The sequence below is a fragment of the Ambystoma mexicanum genome, chromosome 9 (genome assembly GCF_040938575.1).
Source record: "Ambystoma mexicanum isolate Mex_15411 chromosome 9, UKY_AmexF1_1, whole genome shotgun sequence".
In the NCBI taxonomy this organism is placed as follows: domain Eukaryota; kingdom Metazoa; phylum Chordata; class Amphibia; order Caudata; family Ambystomatidae; genus Ambystoma; species Ambystoma mexicanum.
The window spans coordinates 583,264,880-583,285,635 of NC_090931.1; the positions used below are offsets into that span (position 1 = coordinate 583,264,880).

The following is a 20,756-nucleotide window of genomic DNA, read 5'->3' on the forward strand; positions in this document are numbered from 1 at the left end:
TGTTGTACATTACATATGATATTCAAATGCATTATATTCTTTTAAAATTTCACAATCAGGATTATATCTAAAAGTTTGTCTTTGGTTGGCCTATGGCAGTGTGCAGGGAATGCATGTTACCTCATTTTGGGAACTTTTCTTTCTTCTTCCAAGGTAGTATTTGAACCAGCTGCAGATGATCTTGCTGAGCCCCATTCAGCAATATCGATTGGTAGTTAGTGTCTTGTGGTCTACTGAGTCGGATGTTGCTGAGAGGTCAAGGAGAACCAAGAGGCAAGAATGGCCATCATCAAGGATTTTAAGGGCTTTGTCAATCACCCTAATGTTAGCTGTTTCTGTGCTTCATCTGGGTCTGAAGCCAGATTGATAGGACTGAAGGAGCTTGTTGGCTTCAATGTTTTGGAGGAGTTGCATGGCTAATGGTTTGTCACAGATCTTACCTAGAAAGGGAGGATGGGTGAAGGGTCGGTAGTTGCTGAGGTCATCAGGGTTCAGTGTTGGCTTCTTGAGAAGTGGGAGGATTTCTCTGGTCTTGAGGATTGAGGAGAAGGTTTCTTGAGTTAGGGAGCTGTTGATGATTGATGATGATGATCAGGTAAAGGATGTTGCCCACATACAATGTGGCCTTGAGGGATGCTAGGATGGGAGTGAGGTCTTCCATAGTGAGTGTCTTGAAAGTTGTCCGAATAGTTGTGGGTTTGAAAAATGGGTGTGTAGTGTGTTGTCAGATGTGGCATTGGTGTCTATGTGTTGGCGGATCATGCTCATCTTGTTGATTAAGAAAGAGTTGATGACAGTGGATTGAGTGTGGTATGGGTGGGTTAGGCAGAGGGCTGATGTAGTGCTTGATAGCTTTGAAGAGGGCTGTACTTGCTTTGTTGGCCGTGGCCATGGTGTTTTAGTAGTAGTTGGTTCTGGTAGTGGTAATCAGTCATCTGCGTGTAGCACAGAGTTTCTTGAGCAGGGTGAGATCGGATGCGCTGCAGGATTTTTGCCAAGTCTTTTTTTGTTTTCTTATGGTTTATTTTTTTAAGTTGACTTCTGGAGTGTATCAGGGTGCAGAACATTTAGACTTGAGGATGTGTTGTTTCATTGGGGCATGGTGGCTAATGTTGGATGTGAGGGTGGCATTGAGTTCTTAGGGAAGCTAGTCACAGTTCTGGTTCATCAGAGATAGGCCAGCCCATGTTAGGTGGAGCTTGGCAAGGTATTTCTGCGAAGTTCTTGAACAATCTGAAGGCTTGTTTGCTGGGTTTCCAATGTGTTTGCTTGACTGGTATGGTGTGACTATTGTCAAAGGGGATTGCCAGATGGTCGAGAGGGATTGGAGAGCTGTGATGGAGGGTGGGCAGGTGATGATGATGAGGTTGAGAATATTACCTTTCCTGTGAGTTAGGTCTTTTGAGTGCTGTGTTAGGTTCTGAGTGTCGAGTAGGCAGTGGAGATCTCCCTTCCTTCATTGACTTGGTTGCTACGGATGTTGATTGATGTTTCAGAGGAAGATGTTTTTGGTATGCATGAGAGACCCAGTGGTGATCAATTAAGTTTCACTCACCAGAATGACTAACGTACTCCTAGTCCATAGTCTGCTTTCCTCCATCCTGTATGTGTGTCCCTCGAGATGGACAGGAACGGAACTTCTTTTCCACCAGAAAAAGACATTTCCCCTTTCAATTTACTGGCATGCCGGGGCACAGCCCGGGGAGTGAAGGCTCCCTTAACTCCGCCCCCCGGCACCATACCTCAGTCCCCATTTGACGCGCTGGCTGTATTACATGTTAACAAACCTACTGGTCTTGTTATAGGGAGATTGATGGTGGGACATATGGAGGAAAGAGGACTATGGACTAGGATTATGTTAGTCACTCCGGTGAGTAACACTTAATTACTCCTACATCCCGTCCCCTTTCCTCCATCCTGTATGGGCGATTACAACTAACACAACGCCCTGGGGACAAGAGCCTGACCATCTAGGCAAATAGATTACGCAGCACTGCTTGGCCACATGCTGCATCAGCCTTGGCACTGGTATCCAAGCAGTAGTGCTTGCAAAAAGCCAAAGGCGTGGCCCATGTTGCTGCCCTGCTGATCACCTGCCAAGGTACGTGGTACTGGAAGGCGACTGCGGTCGCCTTATCTCTTACTGCATGCGTATGCATGCCCGGCAGCGGATCCTTACATTGTGCCTTGTATACCTCCTAGATCGCTGCTTTCAGCCATCGAGGTATGGATGCCTTGGAGGCCTGCTGCCCAGGCCTAAAGCCTCCGAATGTTACAAACAGTGCGTCCATCTTGCGGATGCCCTTTGTTCTGTCTAGATAAAATTTCAACGCCCTCCTGACATCCAGGCAGTGAAGCGTTTTCTCTGCATCTTCCTTGGGGTCTGGGAAGAATGTGGGGAGCACAATCTCCTCGTTGATATGGAAACCACCTTAGGACGAAATTTAGGGTGTGGGCGGAGCACAACCTTGTTGTCCTTGTGAAATCTAGTGTATGGCTCTGAGGCGACTAACGCCTGGATCTTGCGTACTCTGCGAACTGATGTAGGCCCAACCTGAAGGGCTGTCTTTAGTGTGAAGAACTTAATGTCTGCCATGGCCATGGGTTCAAATGGTTCATGTGCTATAGCACTTAGGACTACATTCAGGTGCCTAACGGGATGAGGGCGCTTGACCAGGGGGTACAGCCTGTTCAGTCCCGTGAGGTGTTTCTTTACTACAGGATTGGCCAAAGACAGGACGAGAGAGTCAGAGTTCCTATATGCACCGATAGCGGCCAGATATACGTTCTGCAGGTATGAACCTGGATGCCAGACTTGGTGAGGTAGGCAGAAAATGACAAGACTTGGTCGGGGTGCATGTCAGTGGGTTCACACCATGTTCCTTAGCCCAAAATCAGAATCGTGTCCATTTGCTTTTATACCGCTTGCATGTAAGCTGATTCCTGGCATTTTGAATGATCTCCAGATTGTCGCTGGACAACTGAAGGTGCTGGAGAGTTAGCTGCTCAGGAATCAGGCTGCTAAAGCTAGCCTCTCTGGTGAGGGGTCTAGCAGTGTGCCTCCCTGCTGTGCTAGTAGAGGGGGAGTAGAATATCTGGCTGAAGAGACATCTGCCTCAGGTACGAAACCAGGGGTGCGCCGGACTTCGAGGCGCCACAAGGATAATCCTGAGGTTCCTGGAATTCCTGATCTTGCTCACTACCTTGTGCATGAGCAGTGTGGGAGGGAATGGATAAGCCAACATCCCGTCCCAGGGAATCTGGAGTGCGACCCCTCGAGGGTTGCATCCCCTTCCTCCCCAGGACGCGAACTGTTGACATGTCCGATTCTGTGCTGTCGCAAACAGGTCTGTTGTTGGGTGACCCCATCTGCTGACCACTTCCTGGAGGACTATCCCGTTCAGTTGCCACTCGTAATTGTCGGCGGCCAGGCGACTGAGCCTCTCTGCTTCCAGGTTGGACTCTCCTGGGAGGTGGACCACCGAGAGCCACTTTTTCTGGCTGATTTCCAGGGTCAACGCCCACAATTCCAGGGATCTGGTACCCCCCTGTTTGTTGATTTAGAACATGCAGGTTGTGTTGTCTGTCTGGATGCACACTGACCTGCTACCTGATGGTCGGTTGAAAAGACCTCAGTACCAACTGTATAGCCATAAGCTCCAGCCAGTTGATGTGATTCTGCCTGTCGTTCGCGGTCCAGAGGCTCTGCACAGAGTGCACTCCCACGGTGGCTCCCCACCCATGGAGTGAGGAATCTGTGGTAATTGTGTACTTTATGGTGGTGGACGGAAGGGTCTGCCCACCATAATGTTCCCTTCCTGTTGCCACCATCTTAGGTCGTGGTCCAGGTGTTAAGAGATGGAGAGTGGGGCCCACAGATGCCGATTCCAGATCCCAAGAATCAGTGAAATGCAACTGGAGCCTCCTCATGCGTAGCTTTGTGTATGGGACCAAATGGAGACATGCTGCCAGTACGCCCAGAAGGTGTTGATACCACCAGGCTGCGGTGATTGACCTGCTGCAGAAACGGGAGACTGCAGATCGAATCGCTGTCACCTTGTCCCCGGTGGGGAAAACCCTCTGCTGCTGTGTGTCCCACAGCAGGCCTAAAAACACTAGCGTCTGCGTAGGAAAGAGCTGAGACTTTTGATAGATGATTGAGAAACCCCTCTGACCTGTGGAGGGCCTCCACCACATCCTTCAGCCTTGTGAAGACTCTCAGAGCTGAGTTTAGCGCAAACGGCAGCACATTGTACTGAAAATGCGGGTCCATGACCCGGAACCTGAGGACGGCCTAGTGAGGCTGCACAATGGGAACATGGAGATACTTGTCCTTTAGGTCCAGGGAACACGTCCAGTCTCCCCCACACAGTGTCTCAACAATGAGCGCTGGCATGACCATCTTTAACTTCTGCAAGAGTAGGTAAAGGTTCAGTGAAGACAGATCCAACACCACACGTGAGGGTCGCCCATACTGGATGGAGGAAAGGGGATGGGACGTAGGAGTAAATCCGTGAAATCTTTGATGAAGGAGATGTTGGGCTTGGGTGGTCTGTAGATGAGGTGAAAACTGACTATGTCAGTTGGGGTGAGCGGGAAGTGGCAGGTAAGGTTTTCGAAAGAGCCAATTGTGGCGACATCCAGTTGAGTGCATGACCATGATAGCCTGTGAACGGTGGTGAGGCCTCTGCCAACATTTTTGGACGGTCATGTTGTAGATTTCTGTACCTGTTGGGAGTGAGCACTTCTAAGATATGGGTAGAGGTGGATGGCATCCAGGTCTCAGCAATGAAAATGGCATCCAAGTCATGTGCGGTGATGAGGTCAGTGATGGCTACTCCATAGTTGATTGATAAGCAGACATTGGCGAGCATCAGCTTTCATGTAGTGGTGGATGATGGAGTTCCGAAGGGGTCTATGGGGATGCAGGTGAGGTTGCTGTGATGCACTGTCCATGATATTACTGGTGAATTCGTGTTTGGCAATGAGTGGTGATGGTTGAAATGGGCTGTTGGGAGTGAGGAACAAAACACATATTCCAGGGAACCTACCCAATGTTAGTGGAGCAGGGATTCTGGTCCTGAGTTCTTGAGGTCCAAATATGAATTGCCCTTTTCTCTGAATGCCTTTCTCTCCGAACACCCGGGCGAGAGGTGGCCTTGAACTGAGAGTTAGGAAAGGAAAGGAAGGGGCAGGGCTAAGCAGGTGGGTGGGGCTTAGGTCAGATGATGAAGATCCACTTGCACCTGCCAAACAACTGCAAATCAAAAGTTGCTGGAGGGTTGGTTAAGAAGGGAAAAGGGCGGAAAAACACAAAGGCACCAAAAGATTTGGAATGATTTACAGGTGGATAGGGTTTATGTCATGTGACCAAGGTCCATTTGCATGTGCTCACCATCTGCAAAGGAAAAGATGATGGATGGTTGTTTAAGTAGGGGAAAGGGGCGGCAAAACAAGAAGGCGCCAAAGGTGTACTGTGGTTGACAGGGGGTGGGGCTTAGGTCGCATGACCCAGATCCACTTGCACCTGCTTACCGACTGCAAAGGAAAAGAGGCTGGTGAGCTGCTTAAATTGGAAAAAAAAGTGGCAAAACGAGAAGACACCAAAAGATTAGCAGTGTACTTTAGCAAGGAAGATATGACAAAAAACACATGCCCAACACAAGAATATCCAACATGCAGCCTCAACTCAACATACTACCAACCATCCCATGGTGAGGAGCATTAAAGTGACAAACCACCAAGATGCTACAATGGGCCCTCTTAATGACAGAGACTATTTCTGATGCGGCAGACAATTAATTACATCATAGGCATGCAAATAATATGTGTAATTGAGGAGAGAACATGTGACAGTATAGACATACCCAACATAGGCACATCTAACATGCAGCCCCAACACAGCACATCAAGCTCCCAACCCTGCCACTTGGACAGGCGAAAAGAAGGTACATTTCCCATGTGACATGCTCTGCCTTTCCAAAGGAATTAAATGTAACATTACACTGACATGGTTGTCACATGCTACGTGGGTATGGTATGTGGCGCATGAACACACGACCATGAGGTAAATGAAACATGCCAACTTCCGGTTTTTATACTAATTGCATTTGAAATGCTGTCGGTACTGAATCAAATCAAGCAATATGCCCTTGTTTATAATGCCAGAGTGCCTGGTAATCACACAGTATTGCTGCATGGTCTTTCTTAAAGCATCAGAGCTAGAACGAATCAAGTTGCTTGTGACTATAGGCTCTAAAGAACAGCTATTTATTCTTGTGTGCGCTTGGCATAACCTCGTTCTTTTTCGAAGGGTTGTTTGTCAGCAAAGCAGTAAACTGTGAACATCACAAGCGGAAATAAAACTTAGGATTGTAAATTATGTTACAAGCGCATCTTAAATACTAATAGATAAAAATGTTGTCTCAAATTAAAATAAGAACACTGAAGGGAAAATGGGTTTATTTCGGCCCCAAAAGTCAAATTGTCTTTTTCTATTAAAGGTTTTTATTAGGTTTCAGACATTTGTAAAATATATATAATTAAGGGTTACATGGATAAAGTGGAAACCACAAATATCTCGACATAGGTATATTGCTGTTAAATGTTCATAGAATATCTAATTGTGTCCGGGCGCAGGCTGACAAAATGAAATTGATTTGAAGAAATATGCTGGAAGAAGGTTAGTAGTTGAAATCGTACATTTTTATTGTAAAGGTAGGAATGGGTGGGAAAGAGCGGGGATCAAGAGTGGGATTTTCCTGTGTAAACAAGCAAACAGTGAGGGTCTGCGTGAAGCTTGCATGGTCTCAGTTCTCTCCCGTTGTCAGTGTGTGGTCTTCAATGTCTGGGTTGTCCACTGCGATGCTTCAGTTGGTCTTCAAGGGCCCTCTATATCTGTAGGAAAAACCTGAGCCTCTTGTCAGGACGTGGTCCTTTCTTTTTCTACTATACACATCACTTGCTTGAGCCGTTTCGCATGTAGTAAGCTGCCGAATGTTTTTCAATATATATCTTTTTTTTTATATTGCCCCACTCGCCCACAGGCTTTTCGTTTTATACACAGTTAAACTATAAAGATTGGTGCAACATTGCCGTACAGTGTCTCCAGCAGTTCTCAATGTTTCTCATACCAGTAGTCTTGATCAGTTTTGTGCTTTAAGTCGGGGCACGAAACAGTCCAACAATGTGTGAACATACTAGGCTTCTACACATGCTCAGTGTAACATGGAGCCTATAACCTTTACATTCATTAACTAAGGGCTGCTTTTGCTTGTGTGGATGGTCAAACGCTTTGTCGGACCTTAGATCCAATGGAGTTGATAGAGCTTTATTCGTCATGGCAATGAAACAGTCGTCCATTACAAGGTGGGAGAAGAGTCCACCAAACAATTCAAGTGTAAGTGTAATGTGAGGCTGGAGCGTTTATGACACTCAAGGGTCGGGATCAAGGAATTGCCCTGCTTGCCTACGATGATGAAACTGTTTGATTGATGCCAATGTAAAAACATCTTGATCAGTATGTACATGTGGATGCAGCTAACTGTAAATTACTGGCAATAGGGGCTGGTTCTAAACCCAAAAAAACAATGTGAAATGGGAATGTAAACCTCAATTGAGTAAATGAATTTGCATACTTGGAAGTACGGTTTAACCAAACACTGGCTTGGACCAATGCGATCTCTGCTAAGTCACAGCAAATGAGATATTTAGAATTGCATCGTACTTTAGTCTGTATGTCTTTCAGCCAATAATACAGGTATACAGAGCAAACGCAGTTGCTAATGACTGGTATGCTGCATAACTGACATCCATTGCAAACATTGACATGATGCAGCAGAAATACATTTTTTTTTAATGGAAGCTTTTAGGGGGGATCTCCTCAACATCAACCCATATTGCACAACATCTAACAGGTGTGCAATATGTATTATATATATTACAGGTTGTCACACATTTTTTGGGGTAATGTTGTGGGGAAATGATGTACCTGACCTATTAAATGGATTTTCATAGATGTGTGTAAGGCAACCAATGCTGGCTAATACACCATTGTTGTGGTAATTGCAGAAGAAACTTGCACACCTGGGACCGTAAATCTGGTACATTAACCCTCTAGTAAATCCCAGAGAAAATGGGAAATACTTATGATAAAAACATTCCACGATAACCCTGGGGTGCAAATAAAATTAATGACCTGTTCTTCAGGGTATACCGGATGATAACAGCCCAGGGGCCACGTTAGAGACGGTGGGCTGCTACTACCTGGCACAGACATCAGAACATGCCATTATTACTTATTTATAACATTGGAATGTTGGCGGCCCATTGTAAACAACAGGTCAGAAGAGGGACTTAAACATTGTTACTACAAGTCCTTGTTCTTCTCTCCCAACATTCTGCATTACTGTTCAGAGTCTCCCTTACCAACATTCCTACTTGACAATGCTCACTTCGTGACTTCAAGTGCCTTCTCCAACTTATTTCTTTTACTTTGTACCTGTTTTTGAAACTTTGCCTCATCGTGACATAATAGGCATGGGGGAGGTGTAAAAAGTGCTATTTATTTATTTATTTATTGCATTTATTGACAGCGTCCAGACCCAGAGGCATCACAGCGCTAGTACAGCTTAGGAAAGAAAACAAACTGAAAAGTAAACAGGCAAGGTAAGGAGGATTCATAGATAGCACCAGCTTGTAGTCTTATTCATATCTGTTGGACAGCAAGTGTTTAGTCTTTCTAAAGGTTAAGTAAGATGGTTCTTCTTGGATGTAGAGGGGAAGTGTGTTACACAGTGCGGGAAATGTGACAGTAAACCTAACCCCTCTGGCTCTTTCTGGTGCATCTTGGTGTGGCTAAGGCCAGGCAGGTGGTGGTGGATCGCAGGCAGCAAGTTGTATATCTTTTGGAGATGTGCTGGCTGAGGAAGGCAGGTGCAATGTTATGTATGCATCAGAGACTTATCCATAAGATCTTGAACTCGATTGCAGGCTTTTACTGGCAGCCAGTGGGCCTCCCATCTTGCTTCAGAGATGTGGGTCAGTTTGCTTTAAGCCCCAGGCAGCCCGAAGGGCATTGTTTTGAATCAGTTGGCATTCAGATACATTTTTTGGTGGAAGTGCCCAAGAGAATGGCATTGCAATAATCTAATTTGCAGCCAACGTTGGCTCTGGTAAGGGTGAGGCAATTGTCAGAGGGAAAATATTTTCTGCTCAGGTTAATGAGATAAGTGGTGTACGCTGCTGATTGGGCAAGGGCCTTAACATGTTTGTGCATAGATAGTTCTGCATCAAGGTAAACGCCCAGGGTTTTCACATGACTGGAGACAACAGTGATATTGCCATCGATGGAGAAGGATGTGAATGCTGGGTCCAAGCGTTTAAGCCGATATGAGGCTCCTACAATGAGGAGCTCCGTTTTCTCATCGTTCAGGTAGAGATGATGTTCAGCCATCCAGGCCTGAATGATGCTTGAGACATGGTCGATGTTAGTGGGGTCTAGGGCTTAATTCTCAGTGACGTTCAGCAAGATTTGAGTGTTGTCAGCAAAGTTTGCGTAGAGAATCTCAAGATCGTGCAGGTGGTCAAAAAGGGGTTTAGTGTATATACTGTAGAGGGTGGGTGAAATGCAGGACCCCTGAGGGACAACGTAAGGAACAGGAATGGAGTCGGCAGCTTCAGAACTGGTGAAGACGCCAGTGGAGCGCACACTAAGAAAGGATTTGATTCAATTGGCGGCTTCTCTGGAGAAGTTGAACTTAGTGGTGAATTGCTGACACAGAATGTCATGGTCGACAACATCGAAGGCTGCATAGAGGTCAAATAGGAGGAGGATGGGGAGTTGTCCAGAGTCACAAATACCATCAAGCTGGATCTTGTGGACAAGGAGGGCAGCCTCCATACTGTGCCCAGATCTAAAGCCAGATTGGCGTGAGCCAAGACGACTGTTGTTTTCCAGGTGGGCTTGGATTTGGGTGTATGCAGTGCAGTCAAGAACTTTGAGAAGGCATGATACAGTTGTGATGGGACGGTAGTTGGATGGGAGGGGTGACCCAGGATTCTTTAATGGCTAAAGGGATATAACTAGAGCCAAAGGAGGCATTAATGAATTTGGAGATGATGGGTGCAAGGGGCTCAGAGCACATTTTGATGATGTGGGAGGGGCAGAGGTAGCCTTTGCAGTTTGATGGTTTCAGGTGCTGCATGATGGATTGGATGTCAGAGAGAGAGACTGGGGTGAAGTGGAAAGGAGGAGGGGTAGTGATGGTAAGTTCTTCTCGGAGAAGAGCAGATACATATTTCACAATATTTCACAGATAGCATGGTCTTCTTAAGAATGGCTTTGTTTCTCAGATTGACAGTTTTGTTGGTCAGTGCTGATTGGACAGTTGTACACCATGTTTTGTCCTTAGGGAAACTGACGATGGGAGGTGCTGGGGATTCAAGTTCTTTGAAAAATCTGAAGAGCTCCGTGGTGTTGGAGCTAGCCTCCCTGATTCCGGTATTGTAACTGCTGTATTTAGTGGTAATGATGGCTGTTTTATAGGTTTTAGCCACGGAGAGGAAAGCTTCTTTGAGTGCTATTGAAGGGTTCTTCCACCAGTGATCTTCTTGGGCCTGTTTTTGTCTGTGTAGCGTGAAACATTCTTCAGTAAACCAACTGTGATTAGTGAGTTCTTTTTGGAGTGTGGTTTTGAGAGATGCGTGGAGGTCTAGTGTGTGTAATAGAATGGTGTTGTAGGCAGTAAGAATGGCTTCAGGGTCGTTACTGTCAGGCAGTGTTGCGAGGAAAGAGGAGATGGTGGGTTCAAGCAGTTCCATAGTGAGTTTACAAGTGTGTCTCGAAGTTATGAGGAGGCGATTGGTGTCTGTAAACACTCTCACAGACTCCAGTGGTAAAAGCAAATGGATCAAGGAGTGATCTGTCGAAGGAACAGGGTCAATGACAGCAACCGTGATGGGTGTGTTAAGGTGCAAGATCCAATCAAGGATCCGGCCTTTGACATGAGTGGGGGTTCTAACGGCTTGGGCAAAGTTCATCTCTTGTAATGTAGCGGCGAGGGCTGGGGCCTTCATGTCAGCAGTGTCATTAAAGCCAAGACTAAAGTCTCAGAGTAGTAACAATTTAGTGTTAAGTTTGATAAGTGGCGTGAGGAGAAGAGGGATGTCAGTATCCGGGGAATTGAGGTGATTGATTGGGCTGGCGCTAGAGGAGGAGGATGTTGATGGTGGTTTGGGGGATTGGTTCCAGTTTGGTAAGCAGGAGTTTGTTATCTTCATTATGTGCCTGTGCAGTTAACTGCTGTTAAGGCCACTCGCCAAGGGTTGTGATACCACAGTAATAGTATTTATATAAGTCGGATGTATGTCCATTGCAAGCTGGGCAAGGGCACAGCCTGACTTCCACTGCCTGCCCTTCCTCATCTAAAATGCTGTCCTTCTGACTCACAGTGGAATAATAAACGTCACAGCAGTTATACCCTCCCAGCCAAATTGTGAGGTTGTCCAAATGAGTATATATGGTTCAGAGTTCCAAACACTTTAAAGGCCCGCACAAGGCAATTCCCTGCCGCCCGCACCCCCTAGAAAAGAGGCCTTGAATGTGGGACCCAAGAGAGTGGGGAGTTGGGGTTTAGGGGGGCATTTCACTCTAAACGTGCAGCAGGAACCTCTGAGAGATTAAAATTCTGAGAGGCTGCACTGCCAGAGGCCTGGCTAGGATTTGTCTGCTTGCCCTCGACAATGATCTATGCCTCACAGCCAAGAAAGCACAAACGACCAGGAAGATGAAGGTCCATTCACACCTGTAAGTCACACTTACTCAAGCACACTCAAGCAGGCTGCCTAAAACTATTTTCTTAAACCTAAAATCACAAAGTTGCTTTCTGTAATTTTAAATATGTTTAGTTTTTGTGTAAATATAGCATCTATTTACATCATGATTAGTAAAATGCTTAACTATATCAAACAATAAATGACCCATGATGTTGCTTGCACACAAATTTCTGCAGAAGGTGCATCTATCGACTTGGGGCCCTTACAAATTTTATTGAAAATATATATTCTGCTGCATTAACAACTTAAGTATGAGTGAAAAAATAAGGTTGGTAATGACAAAAATGTAATTCTGGAGGGGAGGAGAGTAAAATCAATAAGTGATAGATGCAAGGATTTCAATTAAACATTACCACTATCATTGCTCTGCACGACATTCTATGTCATAATTATTTAGTATGTCTGTGCATTACAGAGGGGGACAAGCCATTAGCAAAGGACTCTTGATTCTACCACCAAAAGGTACAGTTCAGTCTTAATTGCTAGGCCATGTACCATCTACACTGCAACACAAGCAACCACAGGCATTTTTAGGCCTTGTGGTCTAGCAGTCTAACAGTTTGGGTAGGCCTGATCACATTAGTGTCAGGGCCAAGGCTGATTTGCAGACAATGTTATGGAAGGCTGGCCAGAGCAAAGCCAGTGGTTATGATTGATTCTGAGACTTAGATCTATCCTTTTTTAGTTTTGCCTACTAAGTGTAAGCCTGAATACTTGCAGTGGACCACTGATACGATGGAGACAGGATGTGAGGAGAAGCACACATCCTATGGGCGCGGTTGGTCATTTACCCACCCAATGACTAGCAATGGCTATGTGAATGCTTATGCCATTACTACCAACTACCTCCCCCTCACCGCCAACACGTACCTTTTGGGAACTCTTTCAGCTAGCTCAGTCACAAACCAACACCAATATTTGTGTTGTATAGGACCTGCCAGTTTTATATCTAAGCATTGTTTTGAGTGTTTAATTACTCATCTGAATGTAAATGAGCTCCTGGTGTGATAAAAAAAAAAGCTGATTTTATAAGTAATATCTGTGTCAATGACCCTGTTCCTTGGACTGAACTCCTAAAGCAAGTAATCGCAAAGCCAGCAGTGTTGGTTTATGTATAGGTATTAGACAGACATTAGCCAGGCAATGACATCATATTCCCAGGTACTCTTTCCGGACAGCGTTATGGGCTATATATCTCTGGATTCATTCCACTAGTAATACTAAGGGTCCCCAATTAGATTTTCACTGAACATAACCAGTATGGGAAGAACCCTGTGGTAGCAGTACCTCTTTTATGTTTTCCAGTTTCCAAGCTGTTCCCATCTTATGGCCAGGTGGTACCTCTATGGCAGTGCCTGGCAAATGCCTATCCATGCCAAATGAAAGCTGAAGCTGTTGGCTTTACCAATGCATGTTGATTGCCGTTTGTCTCCCTAAGTGAAAGTGTATATGCCCAGATGTGGGTGCCTTGTTTGCTATGCCTAGGGAATACAGCTGCAGCTCACCTGTTTGCTCCAACAAGGCCCTACATGAAAATGACAAGGCTAGGATGGCAGGTATGGACTAGTTTCAGATCTTCTTCTCATGCACACTTGCCAGTGGGGTTCGGGTAGGCCAATTATCTCCGGGTGCAGATCTATATTGGAACCTCTGTGTAAGTTTGTCGATTGCTTCTTGAAACCGATCAGTGTGACCACGGAATCGTACATTAGGGACACAATGCATGGCATTCAGCTCTTTGAAAATCTGGACTTTGATCCACAGAAACAAATCCTGGTGACCCTGGACATCAAGTCGCTATACACTAGCTTTCCACAACAGGCAGCCATTGACTGTGTTTATGAACATCTCATCACAACCTGGGTATCACTGGTCAGGCTCTGGCGTGGCTGACTTCTTTCCTTTCCAATCGACCCTCCCAGGTCCAACTTGGGTCCTTCCTCTCTGACGTCTTCTTCTCCACTTGTGGTGTTCCCCAGGGATCTAATCTCTCTCCCTGTCTTTTCAACCAGTACCTGTCACTCCTTGCCCATTGCATCGCCGCCCTCTGCCCCAACTTTCAGTGCTATGCGGACGATACCCAGCTCATTTTCAGGCTACCCTCGGCCTCCTCCTCTCCTTCCCTCATCTCTGACTGTCTGTCTGCTATCCAGGAATGGTGTGCCGCCAATGACCTCTGCCTTAATGCCAGTAAGACTGAGATTCTACTCATTGGCACACCCACTCCCTCCTTCCCTTCAGCTCTCTGGCCGGTCTCTCTTGGCCCTCTTCCTACTCCTACCTGCAAGGCTAAAAACCTCGGGGTCATCTTCGACTCTACACTCTCCTTCTCTCTTCACATATCTGACGTCTCTAAGAAGTCACACTACCAGCTGCACCTCCTCAGAGGTATTCTTCCCTTCCTCGCCTTCCCCCAGAAGCTCACTGTCTCCCGAGCCCTGGTTCTCTCGAAGCTGGACTACTCTAACAGCCTCTATCTTAATCTGCCTGCCTCCACTCTCCGCCCTCTGCAACTCATCCAGAACAGAACTGCGAGACTTGTCCTTGGCCTCAAGCCCAGGGACTGTATCTCTCCAGGACTGAAATCTCTACACTGGCTCCCAGTGGCTGCAAGGATTAAGTTCAAAACCCTCTGCATTATCCACAAGGCCTTCTGGGGCCTGGGGCCAAAATACCTTCAACTCTCTCTCCCTAAATATCTTCCTTCCCGAGCCCTTCGCTCATCCGTCCAACTCCTCAGGGTCAGCCGCTTCTCAAAGCAACGAGCTGGGGGTAGATCCCTCTCCGCGGCAGGGGCCTCCCTCTGGAACAGCTTTCCTGCCTCCCTGAAACTTGAGGAGAACCATCTCCGGTTCCGGAAGCACCTCAAAACCTTCCTCTTTGCTTCTGCTTTCTCTGTCCCTCTCCCCTGCTAAATTCTACACTGAAATTGCACTGAATCTGCAACTGGGCCACTCTCACCGACCTCGGTCCTGGGCCCAGCCACTCTCCACTTGCACTGCCTCCCTGGCATCGCATCCCCTGCACTGCGGGACTGTCTCTGTATCCCTACAGCCCCCCCTTCCCAGCACTTGCCTGCACTTACCTTGCACTTGCCACCAGCTGGCCCTATTTATTTATTTATTTTTATTCTACTTACTTGTACTGCACTTCCCCCTCCCCTTGCACTTTTCCCTTTCCCTACCCCTGCACTTGCGCGGTCTGAATGATACCTGGCCTAATGGGATCGTTGTCTGTCTTCCCCTTGTCCCCCCCCCTGCCTCGTCGCTCCTTGAAACACTTGTGTATCGGCGCGTTACAAATGCCATATCATATCATATCATATCATGCACAGACACGAGCCCCTCCGGAATTTATCATTGAAGTCATGACTTTGGCCTTGTGTAAAAATGTAATGTGTTTAACAAGCAGTTTTACTTACAAACGAAGTGGACACCTATGGGGACAACATTTGCCCCAAGTTAGGCCATTCTATTTATGGCAACTTTCGAGCGAAGATTTGTGTTGAATCAGACCAACACTTGGCGGGGCAATATTAAACAATGGCGTCGTTACATAGACGATGTGATCTGCCTTTGGGAAGGTTCGGAGGAATCATTGAAAGATTTTTTCTTTTGGCTGAACACATGCAGCGCTGACATTCAGTTTACAATGGAACACAGCAACTCTCCAATTCATTTTTTAGATCTGACAATTGGACATGACAAAGGGAAACTGGTTTGTAACACTTTCCGTAAACCAATGGATCGGAACACCTTATTGCATCTTGACAGCGACCATCCACAACATATAACGGAGAACCTACCGTACGGGCAATTTCTGAGGATCCACAGGAATTGTACCTCACTTGATGACTTCTACCATAATGCTACACTCTTGAGCGGCAGGTTACGGCAGAGGGGCTACCCTAAAAAATTGGTTTCTCAATCCTGGAAACAAGCCCGTTTTACCTGCCAAGATTCACTGCTTACCCCCAAAACACCAAATAAAGAGGAAGACCAAATCACGTGCGTGGTCACTCATGGGCAACATGTCTTTGACATCAAAAAGATAATCCACAAATACTGGCCAATAGTCAAACTCTGGTTACCAAACCAACAAAAACCAAGGTTTGCATTCAAGAGGGCCCGCAACCTAAGGGAATACCTGGTTCACTCAATGTACACCGAGGAGACAATCCAGGGAAGTCTATGGAACCTCTGCCCATTGACAGGACATTACTCTTGCGGGTCCTGCTCGGTTTGTCAGTTTACCAGGAAAACACAACACTTCCAAATGGGAGAGAGAACATGGACCCTGAAAGATGTATCCAACTGCAAAACCAACCAAGTTGTGTATTGCATCGAGTGTCCCTGTCAGTTAAGGTATGTGAGCCAAACAATGTGCAGTGTTGGCATTCAGATTTCAGAACACCGTTTGAGGATCCGATGCAAAAACCTCACCTCCCCTCTAGTACAACACTACATTGAGAATCGGCATAGCCCTCAAGATCTTAAATGGTGGGTCCTCGAACGTGTTCGAACTGGATCCAACATTCAAGGCTGATTAGTAGACCTGGAATGTAGATGGATACACAGGATAGTCTTGGTGTCCCAGGGGCTGAATGAACAGTTTCTCCCTTATCACTGATTACGGCACCAGTCCAGAACCACGCCCAACTTTTATACAACATCATTGACGATAGCGTCCAACACATGTTGGCCCATAGGGGAGTGCCCCCCCCTGTGTTGGAGATCTACGCACAACACACTTTGGGCTGGCAGAAATATTCCCGGCCATTCTTGATCCCTTCCTCTGCCTGCCCCCTTTGTAAGCATGCGTTGCACCATTTTTGCAGAGAAATATGCATAGTACGTAACTACCTGCCACGTGTGAGGGGTCTGAACAAGCACGTACTGGAGTTGTGGAACCCAGACATTTTCAGTCTCTCATGTGTTTACAGTACACCCGCTGCAACAGTACTGGGCGGGGTATGCAGATCGGGAGGAAAGATATGCCGCTTCTGTGGATGGTACCATTGCAGGATAAGACATTTAGCTTTTTAACTTTTTTTACCTCTACTATATGCTGATAACTCTGTGGGCTGGCAATTAGTCTTCCGCATTCTCAAAACAGAACACTCAACCAGGCGGAACACACCGGCATTCCTGATTGGCTGGACTGCACACACCCAGGCTGACGCAGGGGACTGACCGATAAGCCATTGGTTTGCCGTTCAGTGCTGCGGGCTCCCATTTCCGTGTCTGCAACGTCACACCCAATCAGGTCTCAGGCATTCAAATGCCCGGATTGGAGACGGAGACACACCTTTAGTTAAGTGGCAGCTCGACCAGCACACAATCACAGTTTGACTTTCACACTGGACGTGGATTCTCCCGACACGGCTCTACAGCACGTGAGGGAACTGCGGATCCTAACGGGGAGACATACAGTTCGGGGCCAGCACCCGGGACTGATCTCCCCTGCACTCTGCGACATATGCACAAAGGTAAATACTCCCAGCACGTATGCCTTGACCTATAGGGGTTCTCTCCACAAGGTCTGGCGGACGCACAAGTCCTCAATTATAGAATGTCCTACCTGCAATATTGAGGACATTCATTAAATCCTGCCTCTCAAATTGTGCATGCAGATAGAGGATTCGTAGTGCCCACGAATAAGATGACCTCATAACTTACCATCGCACAACACATGGGACAATCGATCCTGCCCAGGAGTGTTGAATAACAGAAGGGACACAATACATATGCCCTTTTAAGATAATTTTTCATGATTATTATTATTTGTTAACACACTAATAGATAGGAGTTATACATTTTCGGTACTCACAGTACTCTCACCCACTCTGGGAAGAGGAGTACCTGACCAGACGTATTCCCCTCTCTCTCTCTTTTAGGGGAATTTGGATGAAGTGGAGATCCATTACCTCTGTCCCGCCCACCGTTGCTACTCTGGCATTTGTAGCTTTGAGTAGCCAGGGGGAGCTCACATTTGAGTGGCGGCCTGATTTGCAAGCAGCCTCTGTGTTGGGAGGCATGGTCCTACAGAGAACACCTATAGGAGATCTTTGGTGAGTTCATATATTTATGATGAACTCCCACCACGGGATGTCAGAGGCAGTATTCTCCTCCCTGACCTCCACTCTGCCAATGAAACGATCAGTTCATATCCTAAAATAATGATCTTTTCTGTCTTCATCACTGTATGAAAATATTACTAGATGCCTTGAAGTGTCCATGAAGGAAACACGTGATATTCAAAGGAGATTTTTTTCTCTTTTTGTCTATAGGGGTCGTGTCTTTTCACCCTGAAGAAGCGGCCATCACGAACAGCTATGAGTTACATTGGTTCGGTTGAAATTATTTTATAATTGCTTTGCTGCCGAAACGCATCTTGTCGAAATGGGAATACAAACAACTACTCTAGGGTTGGCAAACTGGGACTCTTAGAGATATGGCCAACATTAACTTGATGGTTGCATTCTAGTCTCACCCCCTGCAGCGTCAGCATATTCTTTTTAGAATTCTTATTATAACACATACATGTTAACTTGAAATGTGGCATATTCTTTTCAGAATTCTTATTATAACAAATACATGTCAACTTGAAATGTACTTCAGTTTCTAGACACACCGTTGGCATAATCTTCTCAGAATTCTTATTACAACTAACATATGTCAACTTAATATGTACCTCGGTTTCTAGACACATTTTGTGTGATTTATGTGGCATTACCAGTTCCGAATATAGGTTTCTTTATCACTATGAATATATGTTAAATTGATGTGTACACTTACTGTTTGCTGTTTCTTTTGAGAACTGATCCAGTTTAGGAGCCAGTTTAGCCCCTCCCTTTTTTTTGTGTCAACACTTCTTTTTTCAAGCAAGCTTTGTTATTTGTCTAAATGTATATTTCTTTCAATACAATTATTTGAACTCAGTATGCAGCCCACATATGTGTGTTTCTTTCCGGACAGCGTTATGGGCTATATATCTCTGGATTCATTCCACTAGTAATACTAAGGGTCCCCAATTAGATTTTCACTGAACATAACCAGTATGGGAAGAACCCTTCTATGTTTGATAGTTTCCCAGCTGTTCCCATTTTATGGCCAGGTGGTACCTTTATGGCAGTGCCTGGTAAATGCCTATCCATGCCAAATCGAAAACCGAAGCTGTTGGCTTTGCCAATGCATGTTGATTGCAGTTTGTCTCCCTAAGTGAAAGTGTATATGTCCAGATGTGGGTGCCTTGTTTCCTATGCCTAGGGAATACAGCTGCACCTCACTGGTTTGCTCCAACAAGGCCCTACATGAAAATGACATGGCTAGGATGGCAAGTATGAACTAGTTTCAGATCTTCTTCTCATGCACACTTGCCAGTGGGGTTCAGACATAAATAGAATGTATCTTTGTCTGCGTGAAAGCCTAGTCTACTCTGCCAGAACCTTTCATGATTCAAACTGGTAAGTACTGAATTGATAACGTCATACTGTTTGAATAACTTAACAGAATAATACATCATGTGTTTTGTGGGTCTTGTTTGGAAAGTATGATGTAAATCATGGGTGCTGGGTGTTGATGTTGGAAATTATTTTCTGTGGGGCCCCACTTGTAATGGGTGGGGTAGTGGGTTGGGAGGATTGTTACCACTCCCCCCCCAGCCTCCCGATTAAACATTTGCCTCTCAGAAGATTAATCATGAACATCTAGAAAATAACACAAGAGAAGAGCATTTTCTTTAATGTTGTGGGCAAAGTATAAAAGGTGTACATCTTTTAAAACTGAGAAACAGTATTTAAATATGTCCTAAAGAGTGCAATCAGAGATGGATTTAATATTTGGACCGTTCCCTCTGCTCTGTCTCTCTCCCCTCAAACACAAACAGCCAGGGATACACAGGCCCCCCCAGTGAGGACTTATACTTTTAATGTGTCTCAGAGGAAAATTATTTACAAGAGGAAGTGATAAGAGATGCGAAATGGTTACTGGCAGTGACCATTGTTGTGGCACCTTTTTCTTAAAATTATGTGTGTGACTGTTGTGTGATTAGAAATTAAGGAGAAGCAGAACAAGTTGTGTGAAACAATGCCCTTGTCATGCATTTCATTTCACTTTGTGTCTTATTAGATTTCTTTTAAATTCTCATTAATTTCCATGCTGGAGCTTTTAGGCTTACACTCAGGATGGGGAAAATAAAACTACAATCATAGCGGGTCATTTTCCAAGTCAAGCGGAGAGGGAAACGTGGCGCTAAAAGCATTTATCACCACTTTTTATGTACTGCAGGACTTTTTATGATGTGGCAGGCGAAGTTGGAGAGCAGATTGGACATAAGAAGTTTGCCTGCTCTTACAGGTCCCCCTGCCAAATCTGATTGGTTTTCAACCAGCATGTATGTTTATGTTCGTGCAAAACCAATGGATTCCTACGGAATCTGCCTGACTTTTACACACTGGTAAATGCAGGCAGATTCCAAAAGAAACCATTGTGGATGGCTCCCACAATCGTTAATTGTCAGAGGGATTTACTCTTTTCCAGACATATAGTGGAAAAGTGAAGATCAAAGGCGACATTTACCAGTGTTTTATGCTTTAATTTATCAGTACTTGGTGCAAACAATTACTATTGCATGGAGAGGCCCTTTTGTAAACAACTGTAAACAAGAGTAGTGCAATTTATGATTTAAATCAAAATGATTCCCTTACTCTTTTTCATCAACACGTTTCCACAATGAAGACATTGTCAGGTTGGTTTATCATGTGACTTTTTAAAGTAATTGTGTAAAATTAAGTATTATTTTAGATATTCAAAACCAAACTTCAACACATACTTGTACCAACTTGAGCTTGGAAGATGCATGGTCAAGTATCTAAATGTCAAGCTTGTCTCAAATTCTGGCATTACCGCTTAACCAAAGTG

The 20,756-nt window shown here is 45.5% G+C and overlaps 1 protein-coding gene across 2 annotated transcripts in view; it reads left to right on the forward strand.

Annotated features, from left to right (window-relative positions):
* Positions 1-20,756, forward strand: part of LOC138488307 (LHFPL tetraspan subfamily member 7 protein-like) — a 941,289-nt gene that overhangs the window by 881,920 nt on the left and 38,613 nt on the right. The gene's annotated exons all lie outside the window — the stretch shown is intronic.